The sequence below is a fragment of the Corvus moneduloides genome, chromosome 23 (genome assembly GCF_009650955.1).
Source record: "Corvus moneduloides isolate bCorMon1 chromosome 23, bCorMon1.pri, whole genome shotgun sequence".
Taxonomy (NCBI): domain Eukaryota; kingdom Metazoa; phylum Chordata; class Aves; order Passeriformes; family Corvidae; genus Corvus; species Corvus moneduloides.
In genome coordinates, this window is record NC_045498.1 from 1,301,982 (window position 1) to 1,321,990 (window position 20,009).

Genomic DNA, 20,009 nt, shown 5'->3' on the forward strand with positions numbered 1-20,009 from the left:
CCCTGAGCCTGCCCTGGCCCAGCCTGAGGCCGTTCCCTCTCCTCCTGTCCCTGTTCCCTGCCAGCAGAGCCCGACCCCCCCGGCTGCCCCCTCCTGTCAGGGACTTGTGCAGAGCCACAAGGGCCCCCCTGAGCCTCCTTTGCTCCAGCCTGAGCCCCTTTCCCGCTCCCTCAGGAATTCTCCAGCCCCTTTCCAGCTCCTTCCCCTTCCCTGGACTCGTTCCAGCCCCTCAGAGGCACAAAGGTGTTTATAAATTAAACTTTCCAGTTCCAAAACACCCCAGAGGATTTTGATGTCTCCATTCCTGGCTGCTCCTGGGGTGTGCAGGGGTTGGGGCAGAGGGGGTCAGTCCTTCTCCAAGCCTCACATCCCCTCCTTCCATGGAAAAGGAGGCTGGAAAACAGGGGTGAGCGGTTTCATTTGTACAGAGATGGGGGCCTCAGTTGCTTCCCAAAGAGACAAAACCTTCCCCTCGTGTCCTCCTCGCTTCCAGCATCCCAAACTGCTCCCGGTTCCACTGCCCAGCTCTGAGCCAGGTCATTTCCAAGCCCAGAGGTCCTGGAAAATGTGTGGGAAATGGATGTGCTGTCAAAACAAACAAACAAACGCCAGGGAGGGATCCTCTCGCGGGGCTGGGGCCGCTCCTACCCCTGCCCCTGGGCGCTCTCCGCAGAGCAATTTGGTTTTTTCCTGGTGATGGAAGCAGTTGGAGGCTTTGGATGGATGTGGGAAGGCTGATCCCGACCTCAAGATGAGGAAAATCGTGGCTGGGGTGAAGGAAAATCGGTACTGAGAGCACGGGAAGGTGATACCTCCACGGGGCAGGGCACTCAGGCCTCAGCGAGTAAAACCCTCCAGCCAGCGCTGCCCTGGAGCACCGTGGCCACATTTTGGGGCCGATGCGGTGCCCAAGCCGTGGCTCGGGGCTGGCACCCCCCGGGCACTGCCAGGGGTATTTTACAGCCTAATTCAGGTGAAATCCGTGCCCTTTACAGACGCTCGTGCCACATTTCCATCCCGCTCAGCGCTCCCTTGGGGCAGCATCTGTGCTGCCAGTTCCCATAACAACTTGTGAATTCCTCTTTGCAAAGCTGCTTCTGGTTTTTTTTTTATTTTAATTATTATTAACCAAAAAAAAAAAAAAAAGGAAGAAAAAAAAGGAAAAAGAAACGCAGCCCAAATTCTCTTGTCTTTTGTCAGCTCCCGAAGCGCTCCCATCCCTGGCAGGCTGCCTCTTCTTTTCCCCCTCCTCTTCTCCTTGTTTTCCATGAAAAGGAAGGCATGCTCGTGCTTAGAAGGGTGATTACCATGATTTATGAAGAGAAAGGAGTATCACCTCTCCAGCTTTAGGGATGCTGGGCCTTGGTGAGCCCTGAGAGTGGAATAAAGAGGAGATGAAAAGGTTTGGGTGTGCGGGGTGCTGATTTGGGTGATGGATTTGGGCTCTTCAGCATCTCCCTGACAGGTTTATTTAAAGCTTCCCTTGGCTCTGGCCTTCCCCAGGCGCTGACACTCATTCCTGGCACTCCAAAGGAGTTAAAACCGAGTTTAAGCCGGGCTCCTGACGCGGTGATAAATACCAGCGATAAAACTCCCACCTGGCAGCACCCCCGGGGCTGGGACCGCTCCCATCCCTGCCCCGGGGCGCTCTCCGCAGAGCAATTTGGCTTTTTCCTGGTGATGGAAGCAGTTGGAGGCTTTGGATGGATGTGGGAAGGCTGATCCCGACCTCAAGATGAGGAAAATCCCGGCTGGGGTGAAGGAAAATTCCAATGTTTTCAGTCCTGAGCACGGGAAGATGAGAACTGGGGCAGGACACACAGGGAGGGGATTTTGGGGTGTGTGAAACCCTCCAGAATCCTCGGGGAAAACGCCCAAATATTTCATAGCTCTTCATTGTCTACGTGGACATTCACACCCCACACTGACCATTAACAAGGAATAAAAACGATCATTTAAAAATGATGAGAAAAATTGTTATAAAATCATCCTTGCCTGGCTCAGGATGAACTCACCTCTGGTCTTTCCAGCTCTTTGCCCTCACTGAGGTTTCCCTGCCCAGGTTTAAAGAGGTTTTAAATTCCCCATCTCACTGTGCCTCGGCACTAAAGGATGGCAACACTTGGTGCCACTGCTTTTCTCCTTCTTTCAGAGAATCCCAGCCTGGTTTGGACTGGGAGGGACCTTAAATCCCACCCAGTGCCAGCCCTGCCATGGCAGGGACACCTCCCACTGTCCCAGGCTGCTCCAGCCCCAATGTCCAGCCTGGCCTTGGGCACTGCCAGGGATAAGAATTTTATTTTTTTTCCATAAAACCACGCAGAGAACGGATCTAAACTCAGCCGTTCAGGTGCTCAGAGCCATCAGATGTGACTTTGAAGCTGTAGACAGAGAAGTTCTGCAGATGTTGGCACCCAAGGGGTTGAAATTATGTTGGGATGGAGCCACGTGGCGTCATCCGAGCTGGGAATGGGAAATACAAGGGGCTTGGGGCAAAACCTGTGCTGTGGGCAGTTAATTGCTGGGTTTGGTAATTAGCAGCCACACCACATTTTAGTGCAGAGCTCCGTCTGTGCCGTGGAAGGGTTAAAATCCTGAATTTACCCAGGGAGCCTCCATCCGCCCTGTGCCAGCCACGAACTCCTCTCTACTGAGCAGACCCTGATTTGGTGCTTTTAAGGACAGCGAGCTGCTGCCGAGGAGGAGGAATATTCCCACTGGAATTCGATTATCCCACGATTCCAGTGCAACTGCGTGGAAACAAAGTTAAAATAACATCCAGGTGTTAAATGTTAAATGTTAAAATCATATCAGAAAGGGCCTCCCAGCACCGGCCTGAGCTGCTTGGCTTGCAGAATGGGGCAGAAGTCCAGCAAAAAATCCCACAAAAAGAAAGGAAAGGAACCTTTCCATGGATGTAAACCCCAGTTTTTGGACATAACGGGACAAGCCAAGGTTGTGGGGCCAGCCATGATTTCGGCACTTCTCAGCTTTGCAAATAAACCTTCTTTAATTCAAGCTCCTCTCTCCCTTCCCGTGATTTTTAGGAAAAGCAAACAGAGGCAGAGCTGCCTTGGCTGCAGCACAGGGAACATTCCCGTTTATCTTTGGGATATTTCTGCCTTGCTGCTGCTGCTGGGATGGCACCAGGGTGGCAGTGACAAGAGGGACACTGAGGGGCTGGAGTGAGTCCAGGGAAGGGAAGGAGCTGGGAAGGGGCTGGAGAATTCCTGAGGGAGCTGGAAAGGGGCTCAGGCTGGAGCAAAGGAGGCTCAGGGGGGCCCTTGTGGCTCTGCACAAGTCCCTGACAGGAGGGGGCAGCCGGGGGGGTCGGGCTCTGCTGGCAGGGAACAGGGACAGGAGGAGAGGGACCGGCCTCAGGCTGGGCCAGGAGAAGTTTAGGTTGGATTTTAGGAAAAATTTCCTCATGGAAAGGGTGGTCCAGCCTTGGATGGTGGAATCACCACCCCTGGAAGTGTTCACAGAACCCACGGATGAGGCACTTGAGGTGATGGCTCTGTGGTGACCACGGTGGTGGGTGCTGGGCTGAGGGTTGGACTCAAAGGTCTTGGATGTTCATCCCGACCTCGACTGCTCCGTGATTCCACGATTCCAGGGACAGTTTGTGGGGGTCCAGAACTCCATTTGCTAATTAGCTCCAGCAGCTCATTCCCAGCCTGGGGAGCTGGGCCAGCAGCAGGACCCGGCACAGGCCCCTCTGGCTCCTGCCACAGCCCGGGGGACATTTCCCGGGTTGAACCCGAGCCCTGGAGCCGCAGCTGTGCCAGGATCTTGTGCAACTTCCCCTCCGGCTTCTTTGTCCGAGTCCTGGATTTTATTTGCCTCCCTCTCCAGATCGATGGAGCCGTTGCTCAATTTCGGAGCGGCCAGAATCGCGGCACTCCCAGGGCTCGCTCCAGGAGCACGTGAAAGGTGTTCCTGACGTCCCTTCCTCAGGGGCTGGGGCGTTTTTGGGAAGCAGGGCACCCTCCTGGTGCCTCCCTGGAATCGTGTCCCAAATCCGGGGGTGGCAGAGCCGGAGCGAGCAGAGCCCCAGGTGCGGGTGAGGATTTGCAGCCGTGTGTGACCTGGAGCCAATTTTCGTGGGATTCGAAGATCCCCTTCCCCAAATCCAGGAATTCTGCCATGACAAATTTCCAGCTGGAAGGGGGAAGCTGAGAGGGTTTTTTAGGGGAATTTTGGGACAGCACAGCGATTCTATTTGGGGTGAGGCATTACTTTTGCATTCGCTTTTTGACTCTGCTGCTAAAATGATTATTGCAGTTGGGCTGAGCTGATCCTCGCTGATTTAAGTGTCTAAAATAAAGTCATAAACGAGCTGTGTTTTCCATGAGCAACATTCCCGTTCATCCCTAACTTCATGGCAGTGAAATCATTCCCAAGGAGCAACGAGTGTGCTTGGAAAACACTGGAATCCTTTGGAGGTGATAATTTAGTTCATGCCACTGAAAATTTTACATCTATTTACATTTTGCTCAGGGAGGGTGAGAGCCCATCAGGATCGGCCTTTAGGGAGCCTCCCCCCGCTCATTCCTTTGATTTTCGTCCCAAATTCCAGAGGCTCCAATGGGTTCTGCTCTGTAAACCTGCCAGAGCTGACTGTGACATTTCCCTGCATCTTTTTCCCCATTAAATAGGAAAATTTGGCTTCTACCCCACTTCCACTCCCTAAACTCTAAATTAATCCCAAATATTGCCCCCGGGAAGTGGCAGATTTAGGTTTTCCAGGGTTTCCCAGAGGGATTGGATTAAACTGGATTTGGGGAGCAGTGGGATCGCTACCTGCGACCTCGGGAGTTTTCCGAGTGCATCCTCCCAGGGAATAACCCAGCCTCGGATTTTCTGGAGCTCTTGGCACGGGGAGGAGCTGGGAGCGCTCAGCCTCTCGGAGCTGGATGCGAACTTGGCTCTTCCCCTGGTTCATTTTCGAGGCAGCAGCAAAATCCTTCCTGAAGCTGGGCTCCAGCCAGGGTCTGGGACTCGGGATGGGGCTGTTCCCAGGCATCCCAGACATCGCTCTGCTCTCCCTGGAAAACCGCGTCTCCCTCGTTCCTCTCCTGCTCCCCGGGCTCAGAGGGAGGCTGCTCACGGCATTTTGGGGTTGTTGGTAGTTTGAGGCACTGTCGGCAGCAGGAGGCACCGCCAGGAAACGCCTTCAGGGATTTGGATCAACTCATAAATTCCACTTAACCCTTTGGCTGCTGTGCCAGGCAGAGCTGAGTGCCCGAGCTCGGCATCCCTGCCACAGCGGGGTGAAGAGGGGGGACAAAATCTGCATTTGGGGCACGGCTGGGGGTGAAAGGTGTCCCTGAGGGGTGGCACAATCTGTCCTTGGGGTAAATTTGTGTGAAAGGTGTCCCTGTGCCTGCAGGTGATGACAAAATCTGCTCTCAGGGCAGGGCTGGGTGGGATCTCTCTGAGGTGTCCCTGAGGGGCCCCAAAATCTGCTCTCAGGGCAGGTTCATGTGGGAAGAGGCTCTCCGAGGTGTCCTTGTGCCTGCAGGGTGGTGGCTCAGGGGTCACAGCGCGGAATTTTGGTGGAGCTGCTCTGAAGTGCCCAGTTTGAAGGCGTTCCGGGTGTGCAGACATCTCTCTCATCGTCCTTCAGCGATGTTCTCATCTCCTGGCACCTCCAGATCACCCAAATTCGCCTCTCAGCCATGCCCAGGAGCAGCCTGGCTCCTAATGAGAGCTGGAGGAGGTTTTGGGGTGCTGGTTTGGAGTCCGGGGTCCTGCTCAGATCGAGTTTGGGGTTTATTTGGCAGCAGGGTGAACGTCAGCCTTTAGAAGAGCAAGAAATGAGAGTGGTTTTGCTTCACTGGTGTCGTTCTGCTTCTCTTCACCTCGTTCCCTGCAAACTGAGGGGGGTTTGGAGCATCCCTGATCCCTCCCCGTTCCCGGAGCAGCCCCTTTCCAGCTGGAAGATCCCAGCAGGACCTTCCCAGTTCTCTGTCCTGAGGGTTCCCCCCAGAGCTGCCCCAAGGCACGTGGAAAAGCTTTCCCAAGGCAGCTCCTGCAGGGAAGGTTCACCCCAAGGGATCCGGGATCCCGGCTGCTCCAGGGATTCCTCACAGATCCCTGAACCTTTCCAGGGATGCTCAGGTAGGGCCTGAGAGGTTGATGAGAGGATCTGGGGGATCGGGGCGGTTTCGTGGGGGATTTTATCTTGGCACGGAGATGAATCTCCCAATAAAAGCTCGTGAAGGCAGCACTTCGCAGCGGGAATTAACGCACGGCGGGAGCCGGGGAGGAGAATTTGAATGAAATGGTTAGAAATAATCAAATGATTGGTTTTAATTGAGCTGCAGCTGACCTAAAGGGTGTGAGCCACATTCCTCCTTTTTCCAGCTGGGAAAAGGGGGGGACACCCTGGGAACAGCAGGAGGGGCAAGGCCACGCTGCCCTCGGGTTGTTTTGCTGTCTGTGCCGAGGCAGGCGAAATTCCCACTGGAAAAGGGATTTCCAGAGGGCGTTTGTGTCCTGCTGGGGGTCGCCGGGCTCTTTGGGGACACAGGAGCCCCAGGGAAGCAGAGTTTGGGAAGTCCTGCTGGAGAAAAACCGGAGGAGAATCAGCTTTTCCAGCAGGAACGTGCTGAGGAAAGGCGCTGCTGGAAATCTGGGCTCCAGAGGGGCAGGAGGAGGGTGAAATCAGCGTCACCCCCAGCCAAGGGACACATTCCTGGCCCTGCCGCCGCTGTCCTCAGGGGGCTGTGCCGCCTCATTCGTGTCCCTTCTCCTCGCTGGGAGTTCAGTTTTGTAATTCTCAGCCTCAATTCTCCTTTCCATCACCTGCCTCGTTAGCAAAACACAGCTCCCCAGAAATTTCTGCTCAATCTGGCGTTCCCACCCGTCGATTATTTGCAGGTTTTTATTCCCTCACACTTTTTTTTCCTTTTTCTTTTTTTTTTTCTTGGTTTTCTTTTTCTTTTTTTGGACTCGAAGGAAACATGCAGCTTTTTCTCCTTTAACTTCTCCAAAGGGATCAATGTTTCCAGAATCCAGAATCCTGCACTGCTGATAGCTGGACAGGGGGTTTGGCCACATCTTTTAGTGGGAAACACTCACTCTAAATGGGCAGAGGAAGAGTTTTGGGGTTACATTCCCGGGCTGAGGATGCTCCTGAGATATTCAGAAAAACCCCACGTGGAAGGATGAAGGAGATGGTTCTGGAGGGATGAAGGAGATGGTCCTGGAGGGATGAAGGAGGGGATTCCAGAGGGATGAAGGAGATGATCCTGGAGGGATGAAGGAGATGGCCCCAGAGGAATGAAGGAGATGGTTCTGGAGGGATGAAGGAGGGGATTCCAGAGGGATGAAGGAGATGGTCCTGAAGGGATGAAGGAGGTGGTTCTGGAGGGATGAAGGAGATGGTTCTGGAGGGATGAAGGAGATGGTCCTGAAGGGATGAAGGAGATGGTCCTGAAGGGATGAAGGAGGTGGTTCTGGAGGGATGAAGGAGATGGTTCTGGAGGGAGGAAGGAGGTGGTTCTGGAGGGATGAAGGAGATGGTTCTGGAGGGAGGAAGGAGGTGGTTCTGGAGGGATGAAGGAGATGGTCCTGAAGGGATGAAGGAGATGGTCCTGAAGGGATGAAGGAGGTGGTTCTGCTGGACCTTCTCTTTGATTCTCTGGTCCAGGGTTCCAGAACTGCCTGGGGCGAGCCCAGCATCCCGAAAGATGCTCTGAGTGGTTTTATATAACAACATTTCTGCTTTCCTGGGATTTTGCCCTGCCCTTATTCCTGCAGTTGCCTCTGTGGTTGTTCTTTTTGTTCTTTCCCCTTTTGTTTTTTCTCTTTTTTTTCGCTTTTCCCCCCTATTCCGCTGGAGGTTTTGGTGGGGGCAGGGACAGAGCTGGAGCCACGTGAGGGCTGCTCTTTGCCGCATCACCGAGCTGTGATTTTTTTTCTATCCTTTCAAGTGAAACCCAGACTTTTCTGGCAGTCCCATGACCCAAACCCCTGCCCTGGGGCTGTCCCTGGCACTGCTGTGCCTCTGTTTGTGCCACATCCCAGATCCTGGCACCCCCGACCCTCTAATGGACACCTCCATCCCCAGCTCCGACCTCCTGCCTCGGCCATCTGCTGCTTCTGCTTGGTCTGGGGAGAACCAGAGCTGTGTTTTGCTAACGAGGCAGGTGATGGAAAGGAGAATTGAGGCTGAGAACTCCCAGCGAGGAGAAGGGACACGTCTGAGGTGGCACAGCCCCCTGAGGACAGCGGCGGCAGGGCCAGGAATGTGTCCCTTGGCTGGGGGTGACGCTGATTTCACCCTCCTCCTGCCCCTCTGGAGCCCAGATTTCCAGCAGCGCCTTTCCCCAGGCCCTTGGTCTCTTTGCCAGGCAGCAGAGCAGGCTCAGCCCCCGCAGGAGAGGGGTTCAGATGGTTTTTGGCCTTTCCTTGCACCATCTGTTTGGGACGGAGCCACGAGCTGGGTTCAGGTGCTGGGGCAGCCCGAAAGGAGCAACCAGGAGGGAGAGAAAATCCCCCCGAGCCTGAGCCAGAGCCGAGCTCAGGGACACCTCAGGACATCTCTGCTGCCTCCAGGTGCCACCAGGCAGCCCAGGGATGTCACAGGGACTGGGAGCTGGCTCGTGTTGCCCGTGGCAACCCGGGATGGAGGCAGCGTGCCAGGCACACACTGACACACGTGCGTGGGTTGCCATGACAACCATCCCGGAGTTTTTATGGATCCTGGGCTTTGTTTAGCAGCTTCCAAAGCACCTCCCTGATGCCACAATCCAGGAGGGAAAGGGCTGCCTTGGGGCTCTGCCCCACTCCAAAAAACCAGAGCCCCAAATCAGGGATGAAGGGCAAAAAGTGTGGAGTAATGATGGAAAAAGTGGGAAAAGAGATTCCCACAGGGCTCGGTGCTGGTGCCGGTGCAGGCTGGACTGGAGGTGCTGGGGTTGGTGTCCCCAGGCTGTCACAGCCCAGTGACGCTGCCAGCAATGCCACTGGTGCCAGCGGGCAGCCGCGGGTCACCAGGCAGGGATGAAGATCTGCCCTCAGCAGCCTCTGACCCGGCGTGACCCCGGCTGAAGCTGGGACTGGCGGGGCAGGAATGGGACAGGGTGGGACAGCAAAGAGCCCTGAGCTCCCCTGGGAAGGTCCCACCCCACCCCGGGCCTGGGCTGAGCCCAGCGTGGACAGCGGGGAAGGGGGATTCCGTCCCTCTGCCCCACTCAGGTGATTCCCCACCTGCAGAGCTGGAAATTCCAACCCCAGTAGGATGTGGAGCTGCTGGAGAGAGTCCAGAGGAATCCATGGAGCTGCTGCAGGGCTGGAGCCCCTCTGGAGCCAGGCTGGGAGAGCTGGGGGTGCTCAGCTGGAGAGGAGAAGGCTCCAGGGAGAGCTGCGAGCCCCTTGCAGGGCCTGAAGGGGCTCCAGGAGAGCTGCAGAGGGACTGGGGACAAGGGATTCAGGGCCAGGACCCAGGCAATGGCTTCCCAGTGCCAGAGGGCAGGGCTGGGTGGGATCTTGGGAAGGAATTGTTCCCTGGCAGGGTGGGCAGGGGCTGGCATGGAATTGCCAGAGCAGCTGGGGCTGCCCCTGGATCCCTGGCAGTGCCCAAGGCCAGGCTGGACATTGGGGCTGGAGCAGCCTGGGACAGTGGGAGGTGTCCCTGCCCATGGCAGGGGTGGGATGGGATGAACTTTAAATTCCCTTCCCACCCAAACCATGCCGGGATTCCAAGCTCTGCCTTCCCGCAGGGATCCATCCCAGCTGCGGGAACCCTGCTCTGCCTTCCCGGGGCTGCTCCGTGCACGGGGAGAGGCTGAGGAGCTCCGAGGGAGCTCTGTAGCTCTGCAGAGCTGTGCTATTCCTGGAGCTGGAATGTGTGCGCGTCCCGCCTGGCTCCCTCCAAATGTTTTCCAAGCAGCGAAGGAGGTAAAATAGAGCAGCGCTGTGCCGGAGCCAGCTTTGCCATGGCTGCCTTCCCCGAGCCTGCACGGGCAGCCCCGGGCACGGAGAGGGATGTGCCGGCCACCAGCACGGTGGGCAGCGGACAGGGGACAGCGGCTGGGTGCGGACAGAGCGTGCCCACCCAGATTTGAGGCAGAAAAGCTCAGATTTGGGTAAGGGTTGACAGCCCTGATGAGCAGAGGCGGGGTTACACCGGGGGAGAGGGGAAGGAAGCACCGGGAAGAGGGAAGCAGCAAAGGAGAGCATCCCCCCAGCCGCAGCCCCTGGTCCCAGCTCCCCTGCGGGAGGAGCTTCAGGAAAACCAGTTTGGGTGCAGCTCTGGGCACACTGGTCCGGAGCCCCCCGTGCCTGTCACCTCCCAGGAGGGACGCGCGGGCACAGCGGTGCCTCCCCCTGCCACGGCCGGGCACTGCTGCCACGGGTGTGCGCAAACATCTGCCGGGTCTGGCTGATCCAGAGGAATCCCGCCTGGCGTTATCCCTGTGCAGTGCCCAGCCCCGGTTCCTGCTGGTTTCCTTCCTTCTTCCCCTTGTCCTCCCTCCGAGTGGCAGCGAGGGGACACCGGGTGACTCCAGTCACCTCCATCCCTCTGCCCGTCTCTTGTCCCCCCTGGCTGGCATCACCCAGCATCAGGAAGTGCTGAGGCCCTGGCACAGATTCCCCGGGCAGCTGTGGCTGCCCCTGGATCCCTGGCAGTGCCCAAGGCCAGGCTGGACATTGGGGCTGGAGCAGCCTGGGACAGTGGGAGGTGTCCCTGTCATGGCAGGGGGTGGGATGGGATAAACTTTAAATTCTCTTCCCACCCAAACCATTCTGGGATTCTGGGATTCTGTGAACTTCATTAAGCCAGCCCCAGCCTTTAGAACATTATTTTTCCTGGGTACTTTCCCATAACCTGTTGGAATTTTTACTTTTCCAGTAAAGTTTAGCCCCACTGAGGCTGGGAGTGGATGATCCAACCTCGACTGTGCCCAGAGCCCAGGGCCGAGCTCAGCTTCATTGCCCAGCTCAGAATTCCTCAGGATGGGCTCCAGTTTGCATTTTAGGGTCGGATTTTGGGAGAACCAGAAACCCCAGCAGCAGCCAGGCTCCCGTGCCCTGTCTTTGTGTCTCTGGAAATGGATCGTTCCACGTGCAAAGAAAACTCCCTGCAGTTCCGTCCCTCCAAAACGATTTGGTTGCTTGGGAGAAGAGGACAGCACAGGGAAAAATGCCTAAATGATAAAGAGATAAAGATAAAGATGAAACGGTGACAGAAGGGTTGAGATAAGGAGGGAAAGGGCGAGCAGGGAAAATTCCTGAAGTGTGGATGGGAGCAAGGAATAAAATCCCGGATTTGGAGGGCTGTGAGTGTCTCTGGGATACAGTGGCACCCCTTTCAAGCTGCCTCCTCTCACGGATGTCTCTTCTTTCCCACCTCAGGCACCCTTTCCCTATGAACACCTGAGTCCCCTCCCCGTCTCAGAGGATGAACCTGTAGCAGCTTTCCCACAGGTAAGAGGCTCAGCCGTGGCCCCAGTGCCTGCTCCAGGGATTTGGGGTGTGGGGATTGCAGACCCTGTGCCCCCAGGGATTTGGGATCACCAGCCCCATGCCCTCAGTGATTTGGGATTTGGGATCACTGGCCCCGTGCCCTCAGGGCTTTGGGATCACTGACCCCATGCCCTCAGGGCTTTGGGATTTGGGATCACTGACCCCGTGCCCTCAGGGCTTTGGGATTTGGGATCACTGACCCCGTGCCCTCAGGGCTTTGGGATTTGGGATCACTGACCCCATGCCCTCAGGGCTTTGGGGATCACTGACCCCATGCCCTCAGAGCTTTGGGATTTGGGGATCACCACCCCATGCCCTCAGTGCTTTGGGATTTGGGGATCACTGACCCCATGCCCTCAGTGCTTTGGGATTTGGGATCACCCACCCCAGGCCCTCAGGGCTTTGGGGTCGAGCCTGGCCTTTGCTGCCTGGTTTTGTGATGGTTTCGTCGCTTTCCGTGGGCTCCCGCGGGTTTTGTGGCCCTCTGAGGTGGCACAGCCCCAGGGGGTTGCAATTCCCACAGCAGGTGTTGCTGATGGAGCATTAACAGATGTTCTGAGGGGTAAGGACTGGTCCAGACTTGGCTTTTCACTTTGTTTCCGCCGACGGAGCGCTCTGGTTTGGTTTGTGGGTGATCCCATGGAGGTGTTTAGTGTTGGCAGTGATTTTCTGATCCCTGGTTTGCAGGGTGAGGGTGGAGCTGGCAACTCCTGCTGCCGTGATTTTCCTTCTGGCTCTTTGTCCAGCAGCTGGAAATAGAAAATATCCCAAAACAGAAGCTGCTGCTGGGTCTGTCCCCTTGAAGGTGACCAGCAGTTCCCAAATCCCAGCTCCCTTGCAGCTCTGCCTTTCCCCCTGGCAAACTCCGTCAAGTCTCCTGATTTGCTGGTGAAGTTTCCCTTCCTTAGGGATGCTGCCTGCCCGCTTTGGGGCACTTTGTGGGAATAAAATGGAGCTCTTGGAGCTGCCCGTGGATATTTTCTTCCAGCACGTTGTAGGGACTCAGCTCGGGGTCTGCTGCCGGTGTTGGGTGGATTTTAAGGACTGGGAATCACTTGGCTGATGTGAGGCAGGTGAAAATGGGACGGTTTGCTCCCTCCTTCGGGGCTTTATCCAGAGGGATACACATCCCTTGGCGGCATCCAGGCTGTGGGGTGTTCTCCCAGGTAAAGTGTGGTGGCACAGGATGGGCAGCCCGGCAGGGAGAGCTCCGGGGATGGGTCAGGCTGCGGGAGGAGGTGCTGCTGCTGCCGCTGCAGAAGGCACCGATTGTTTTAGGCAGGACTTGAGGGTGGCCGGGGCAGTCCCGGGGAGCCTCTGGCTGGGCGATAATTGGAGGGGACAGGTTGTGCTCCCCGGGACAGCTCAGAGCCGCCTCCCTCAGCATTTCAAGCTGATTTTCTCCCGACCTTTCCCTCCCGAGCGCTCCCTGCAATGTCCCTTCGGCCGGGCCTGGCTCCAGCCCTCCGCTCCCGGCGGCAGCGGGACAATAAACCCGATAAATTCATCTGCTGCGTCGTCTGGCCGCCCCACAGCCCCTCCCTCGCCGTCCTTTTTGGCAATCTGTCATTTCCAGTTCTGGTGCGGGGCCAGGAGTTGAGTAAAAACTCCTCGGGCAGCTGGAGCGCGACACAATGGGGTTTAAATGGGGTTTAAATGGGGTTTAAATGGGGTTTAAATTGGCTTTAACGTGTTTGTAAACAACTGCACTCGAGCGGGCCGCGCCCAGCCCAGCAGACAGAGCTGATGAGGCTCTGCTGAGATCAGAATTAATTAATTACCCCGCGCGGAAATGCTGCGGAGAGGACAGGGAAAAGGGGAAATATCCCCGTGCTGTGGTCCCTGTCACCTCCGTGGTGCCACCGCGGCCACCGAGCAGCTGGGCTGGCTCTTCCCGGAGCGGTGGCAGCGGAGGAGATGAGCAGGGACAGCTGGAAATGCTGGGAGGGCAGCGAGGATGCTCCGCTGAGGTGTCGGCTTGGCTTGGGAATCAGGGAAGAGCGGGGCAGGGAATGAAAGCTTCTGGCTTGTCAAAATAGCCCCGTTTCTCCGGAATTCACACAGCTCGTTTCTGGTGAAACAAAAAAAACCCCCAAAAACAACAAACCCCAAAATAGTTTAGCGGTTTCTTTGCAACAGGGAATAAAAAAAAAAAATCCTTCACTGAGGAGGATTTGAGGAGGGGAAAAAAGCTCAGAAAAATAAGGAGGGGGGCAAAAGAGCTGTAGTCGGAGCACATGGATAGGATGGTCCCAAGCCATCAATTTTGGTGAGAAAAGCCTGACTTTGCAGGGATGGGCTCCCACTCTGCTGCTGAGGGCTGTGAGCGAGCGGGGCTGACACGGGGAGATCGCTGTCCCCACCCGCGGGAGCTCTTCTGCTGGGGAAGCCGGGGAGGGGAGAACTCGGAGGGCTTGGAAATGAACCCCTCGGGGCTGAGCTGGGCCGGGCCGGCCCTGCAGGGGCTGCGCTGCTCCTCTCGGGGTGGCTGCGGCCGCTCCCTGCCCGCGGCACCGCGGCATTGCCGGCGCTGGCACCGCGGCTCGGAAAGGGATCTGATTAATTCATCCAAGACCTGCTGGGATTCAATTCCATTAAACTTTGGAAGCCGAGTCGAGGAGATGAAATGTAAGCGGAGGTCGGGAAGGGGAAGGAGGGGCTGTGCCACGCGTGGTGCCTGCCAGCCCTGCTGCCCTTCGCTGGCGGGTCCTGAGGGGTGCTCAGGTTATCCATAGGTAACTACAGGTGATGGATTAGAGAGTCCCAGAATATCCGGAGTGGGAAGGGATCCACAGGGATCATCCAGTGCAATCCCTGGCCCTGCTCAGACACCCCAAAATCCCACCCTGGGCATCCCTGGCAGCGCTGTCCAAGGTTGGATGGGGCTTGGAGCAGCTTGGGACAGTGGGAGGTGTCCCTGCCCATGGCAAGGGTGGCACTGGATGGGCTTTGAGGTCCTTTTCAACCCAAATTATTCCATGATCCTCTAACTGAGATTGGCAAGGTCACAGGATCACAGAATCCCCTGAGCTGGAAGGGACCCACAGGGATCATCCAGTCCAGCCCCAGGCCCTGCCCAGACACCTCAACAACCCCACCCTGGGCATCCCCGGCAGCGCTGCCCAAACGCTCCTGGAGCTCTGGCAGCCTCGGGGCCGTGCCCATTCCCTGGGGAGCCTGGGCAGTGCCCAGCAGCCTCTGGGGGAAGAACCTTTCCCTGCTCTCAGCCTGAGCCTGCCCTGGCCCAGCTCCAGCCGCTCCCTGGGTGCTGCCCCTGGCCCAGGAGCAGAGATCGGAGCTGCCCCTCGGGAGGAGCCGCAGCCCCGCTGAGCTCTGCCCTCAGTGTCCTCTGCTCCAGCTGGACACCCCCCCACACCTGGTTCCACTGCAGCCAGGGAGGTTCTGCTTTCCTTGTCCATTTGCTCCGGGATTTTCCTGACCCCTCCCTCTCTCCTGCAAGCCTGGCACCCCTGGCCATGAATTCCCTGATCCCATTTGAAGTGAAAATGAAGTTTCTTTCCCTTTTCCCCTGATTCTTTGCTGGTAAAATGTCGTGCCCTATCCAGCCCTGCCTGGTTCTCCTTGATAAGGGATGGCAGCTCCATCTTTGCTGCCTCTAAAATGATTTGGGATCTTCTGAGATGGAAACTCAAGTCAGTCACTGCTCACATGTTGCACCTCGCTTCTTCCTCTGCTCCCAGAAGCTGCTGGGATGTGCTGGCACAGCCTAAATCCGCTGGACTTTCCAGGAGCAACCGAGTTTTTCGGATAAGTGGGGATGTGGGGTGTGTGAAACCCCCTCACCTCCCAACAAGGGGTGCAGCACAGGCTCTGGGTTTTTTTGGGAATGCTGTTTTGCCTGCCGGATCTCCAGCATCCCACGTGAGCTGTCCTCCCTCCTGACAGCTCGGGGAATAAACTCCCGCTAATTTTAGCTCTCCCTCCGAGGTGGATCTCGGAGGTTTGGGCACCGTCAATGCCTTATTCATAAATCTACAAACACTGTAAAAAGAAAGGGGGGGCAGGAGGGGGCTGGGAATGTCCCACCCTGGACGCGTCTGAGCTGCCAGCAGCTGCAATTTCGGGAGAACAAGCCGGGGTTGTTCCTGGAGCAGCCAGGAAAGGGCTGTGTGTTTATATTTAGGGCCCTGGCCGCGTGTGCAGGTGGCACATGAAAACCTGGGATGGTTTCTCACCAGGACAGGGCCCTGTTTTTCCTGGACTGGCCTTAGCTCCGTGTGAAAGCTTGGAAAAGTTCCTCGTGGCCGTCTCTGGCGCTGGATTTTGGAGCCTTTGGGTGTTGTTCGGTGCTTAACCCCGGGGGGTTCCTCCCATGCACTTTTTTTGTGGAGTTTTGCCCAGAACATACATTTTGTAGAGCAGGTTGGTGGCTTCTACCAGTTGGAGTCCGCGGGGTGTTTGGGATCATCACTGAGCTCCCACTGGAAATAAATCGGTGGGGACGAGACCTCTTCCAGCAGGGAGGTGGGGGGTGGTGGTGCAGGAGATGGGTGCTGCAGCTCTGACCTTCACCTGTGACCCTCACTCCCCTGTGACCCTCACTCAGCTCTGACCCTCACTTTTGACCCTCACTCACCTGTCACTGACCCTCAGCTCTGACCCTCACTCAGCTCTGACCGTCACTTGTGACCCTCACTCTGCTCTGACCCTCACTCTGCTCTGACCCTCACCTGTGGCCCTCACTCACCTGTGGCCCTCACTCACCTGTGACCCTCACTCACCTGTGACCCTGACCTGTGACCCTCATTCAGCTCTGACCTTCCCCTGTGACCCTCACTTGTGACCCTCACTCAGCTCTGACCTTCCCCTTTCCACCCCCACAGAGCTCCTCCCGGGGCTGTGGCACTTGGGGACACACTTTAGTGGCGCTGGGTTGATGGCTTTGATCTTGTCCAGCCTTGGTGATCCCAGGATTCCCTGGGCTCTGTCTGAGGAGGTCCCATTCACCCTCAGCCTTCCTTGTCCTGCAAAGTGAGAAATGGGGCAACAACGGGAAAAACTCCGAGCTGGGTTCCTGATCCCACAGCTCTTGGTGAATTCCCAAAGCAAGAAATGGGGGAATGCTTTCTCAGAGTCCTGAATCCCACAGTTGTTGATGTATTGCCAAAGTGGGAAATGGGGGAACAATGGGAAAAATTCAGGATTGAGTCCCTAATTCCAGAGCTGTTGGCACGTCCCCAAAGTGAGAAATGGGAGAGTGATTCCAAAACTTGGAATCCCTGGATCCACAGCTCTCAGGATGTTCCCAAAGCTTCACCTCGTGGCTCCAGGAGCTGCCAAAACTGAATCACTCCTCACCTGGAGACATCTGGATTTTGATGCTTTTGCTTGGAATGAGCTGGAGAGCACCAAAAAAGGGGTTTTGGGGCTCAGCTGGTGGAAAGTCCTGGTGGGGATGCAGAGGTGGCAGCTGGGGTTGGCCCTTCAGAGGGAGCAGCAGCAGCTCTGGAAAAGCAGGAATTGCTGGAAAATGTGCGTCCCACGTGGCTCTGGGGTGGAGCTGGACCGCAAAGGTGATGCAGCTCTCCCCTGATGGTCAGGAATGGAAAGTCGGACTCATCACTCCGCATCATCCTCGGATGGAAATTCCACCCTCACGGGGAGGAACTTCCGCCACCCCTCAGGAGCTGCTCCCTGGTCTTGCCCTGGCAGCGGTTTTTCCTTTAATTCCTTTCCACAGGGGTTCCAGAGGCTTGGTTGGTGGCTGCCAATGTACCAGGGCTGGGGAGGGTTGTGAAAAGCAGAGGCCAGCTCCTAAAATCCCTTCTTTTGGTGCCCTGGAGGGTTCCCGGGCTCTGAGGTCACAAAATCAGGAAGTTGTTGGTGTTTTTTGGTATTCAGAGTTCTGAAATTCCCGTTTGAACGGACTGGAACTCCGGGCAGCTCTGAGGAAACGAGGCTGAGCCTGGGAGTAAAAACTCCAGGGTTGGGTCCATGATCCCACAGCTCTTGGTGGGTTCCCAAAGCCAGAAATGGGGGAACAGTGGGAAAAACTCAGAATGAGGTCCCTAATGGGGACCCACGATGGAGCCCGAGGAGGGAGGAGATGTTGAGTTTGAATTCTCTGTTCCTGTTGCCACCCGCGGCGGAGAGGGGGCCGAAAGAGGCGAACTCCAGGTTCTGTTTGCACTGAAATATTTTTGGGCGTGTTTGGGTTCTTTGCTGTGGCAACCGGAGGGGTTATTTTTAGAATTTCTCCCGAGATGCTCCTCCGTGCCTCCCTGAGCTGCTTGGGAAGCAAAGCTCTCCCAGGGGGTTTCCAGTTGGAATGAGCATTAATTGAGAAAAATTCCGAAGGGTTTCGTTCCTCAAAACTCAGCAGATCCCGTGTGAATCCTTCCGGCTGCCTGGACCTCATGCTGGGCATTCCCAAATTCCAGCTTTTAGGCATGGAAAAGCTCTGCTTTCGTTTGGGAACCCCTGAGTATGGAACCAAACCGGGGACGTGATGGCAGCCTGGCTTAGCGGTTCCATGGAGTAATCCCAAAATATCCCTTGGCATTTGTGTTCCTGGCCCCGAGCCAGGGAAAGGCCTCCGAGGCTTATCCAGCCAAGATCCGATCCCTGTTTTCCTGGGGAGTCTCGCCAGGGAAGGGAACATGGGCTTGGTTGGGGTTTTGGGTGTAATTCTACGGCAAAACTTCTTCATGGAAAACAAATCCGTGGAATTATGGAATGGGACCTTCAATCCCATCCTGTTCCACCCCATCCATGGGCAGGGACACCTTCCACTATCCCAGGGTGCTCCAGCCTGGCCTTGGACACTTCCAAGGACAGCCACAGCTTCTCTGGGAATCTCAGCTCCTCACAGGGAAGGATTTCAGCTCGAAACCCTCCAGGATTTCCCAAACTGTCACCGGGACCTTTCCACCTTCCAAACCCTTGATTTGGGATATTCAGGCTGGAGCAATTCTTCCTTAGGGAAACGTTGCTGTGCTCCATCAGGCACAGATCCCAAAGGAACAAAAGCAATCCCAAGGGATCCCTTACAGAGCCCGCAGGGGAAGGGAAGCTGCTTTTCCAAATGTCATAATTCGTATTTTACTGCCTTTCATCCCTAATCGCTGCAACACTCTGACACGGATTGGGAAAATCCATCGGGAAAACCAACAGCAGCCCAGCACCTCCCCTTTCTCCACAGCCTGCTCGGGAATCCTTTGTGTTTTGGGATGTGTTGTTCCTCTCGTGGAATTTTTTCCAGGATGCTCTGGTGGAAAAAAGTGTTTCCAGGTGCATTTGGACGAGGCAATTCTCTGTCTGCCTGTGGGTTCGGTCAAGGGCTCCCAGTTGTGTGAGAATTTTGGAAAAGCAATCATTAAAACGTGCAGAGGAGCACCCACAGATGGTCTGGTTTGGAGGAAAAAGTTTCCTTATCTCCATAAATTGATGAGTTGGAGAGTTACAGGAGGCTTTGGGTTGGGGGGACCTTAAAAACCATCGCCTTCCAAACCCCACCGGTTGGAGATCCTTAAAAATCACCAAATTCCAAACCCTTGAGGGCTTGACAGCCCAGAGAAGCTTGGGAATCCTCAAAAATCACCGAATTCCAAACCCTGAGAATTTTACAGCCCAGAGAAGCTTGGGAATCCTTAAAAATCACCAAATTCCAACCCCTGAGGGTTTGACAGCCCAGAGAAGCTTGGGAATCCTTAAAAATCACCAAATTCCAAACACTTGAGGGTTTGACAGCCCAGAGAAGCTTGGGAATCCTTAAAAATCACCAAATTCCAACCCCTGAGGGTTTGACAGCCCAGAGAAGCTTGGGAATCCTCAAAAATCACCAAATTCCAAACCCTGGGGGGTTTGACAGCCCAGAGAAGCTTCAAATCCAGGGATTTCAAACCCAGCCCCAAGTGGGTGATCAAAGATTGGGGGAATTTGGGCTCGTGGATTTTAAATGCATTTCAATATTTGAGTGCTGAGGAAAAGAAGCAGCAGAGCTGCTAAAATTCCCTGCAAGCAGTGGAAATCGAGCCACGTTGTGGTGAGAAATTCAGGGGGGGTGGGTTTGCCTTGAGAGGTCCAACCACCACGGGATCACCCAGGGAAAAAGGGGAAAAAATCAGGGAAGGGACGGGAAGTCGATGAGTGTGACAGGGGAGAGCTCAGCTCTGGAAACATCTGACTTTGAGCAGGATTTATCTGCGGAATTTGTTGCTGCCTTGAGCCCTAATCCAGATTCGTGCTCCGTTCTGCAGCCATAGAAGCAATTAGAATATTTAGTGTTTGTTTATCCTCCACGCTACTGGTGTTTATAGGAACAAAAATCAGCTGCTCGCAGCCCAAGGAGCCAGGCAGAGAGTCGGAGTTTTTTTGGATTTAAGCCCACGTGAGCGGTTCTGATTTAATCCTGGAAGATGCTGCAACCTTGAAACTCCAAAGTTGGAACAGCCTCGTTTGCCATTTTGTGTTGATGCAGAAAAAATGGCCTTAGTTTGTAGTGGTTGTATTCTTATTTCTTCTACTATTATTATCATTATCATCATTATTACTATCATTATTATATTATT

The 20,009-nt window shown here is 55.5% G+C and overlaps 1 protein-coding gene across 7 annotated transcripts in view; it reads left to right on the plus strand.

The window, feature by feature from the left end:
* The window catches only part of HIVEP3 (HIVEP zinc finger 3), a 257,516-nt gene that overhangs the window by 98,650 nt on the left and 138,857 nt on the right, over positions 1 to 20,009 (plus strand). For 6 of the 7 annotated variants that reach the window (XM_032132044.1, XM_032132043.1, XM_032132045.1 and 3 more), the window contains one exon: positions 11,368 to 11,439. The exons of the other annotated variant lie outside the window; for it this stretch is intronic. The gene's annotated coding sequence lies outside the window, so the exon portion shown is untranslated. The remainder of the gene's footprint in view (positions 1 to 11,367; positions 11,440 to 20,009) is intronic. 7 annotated transcript variants of the gene reach the window in all.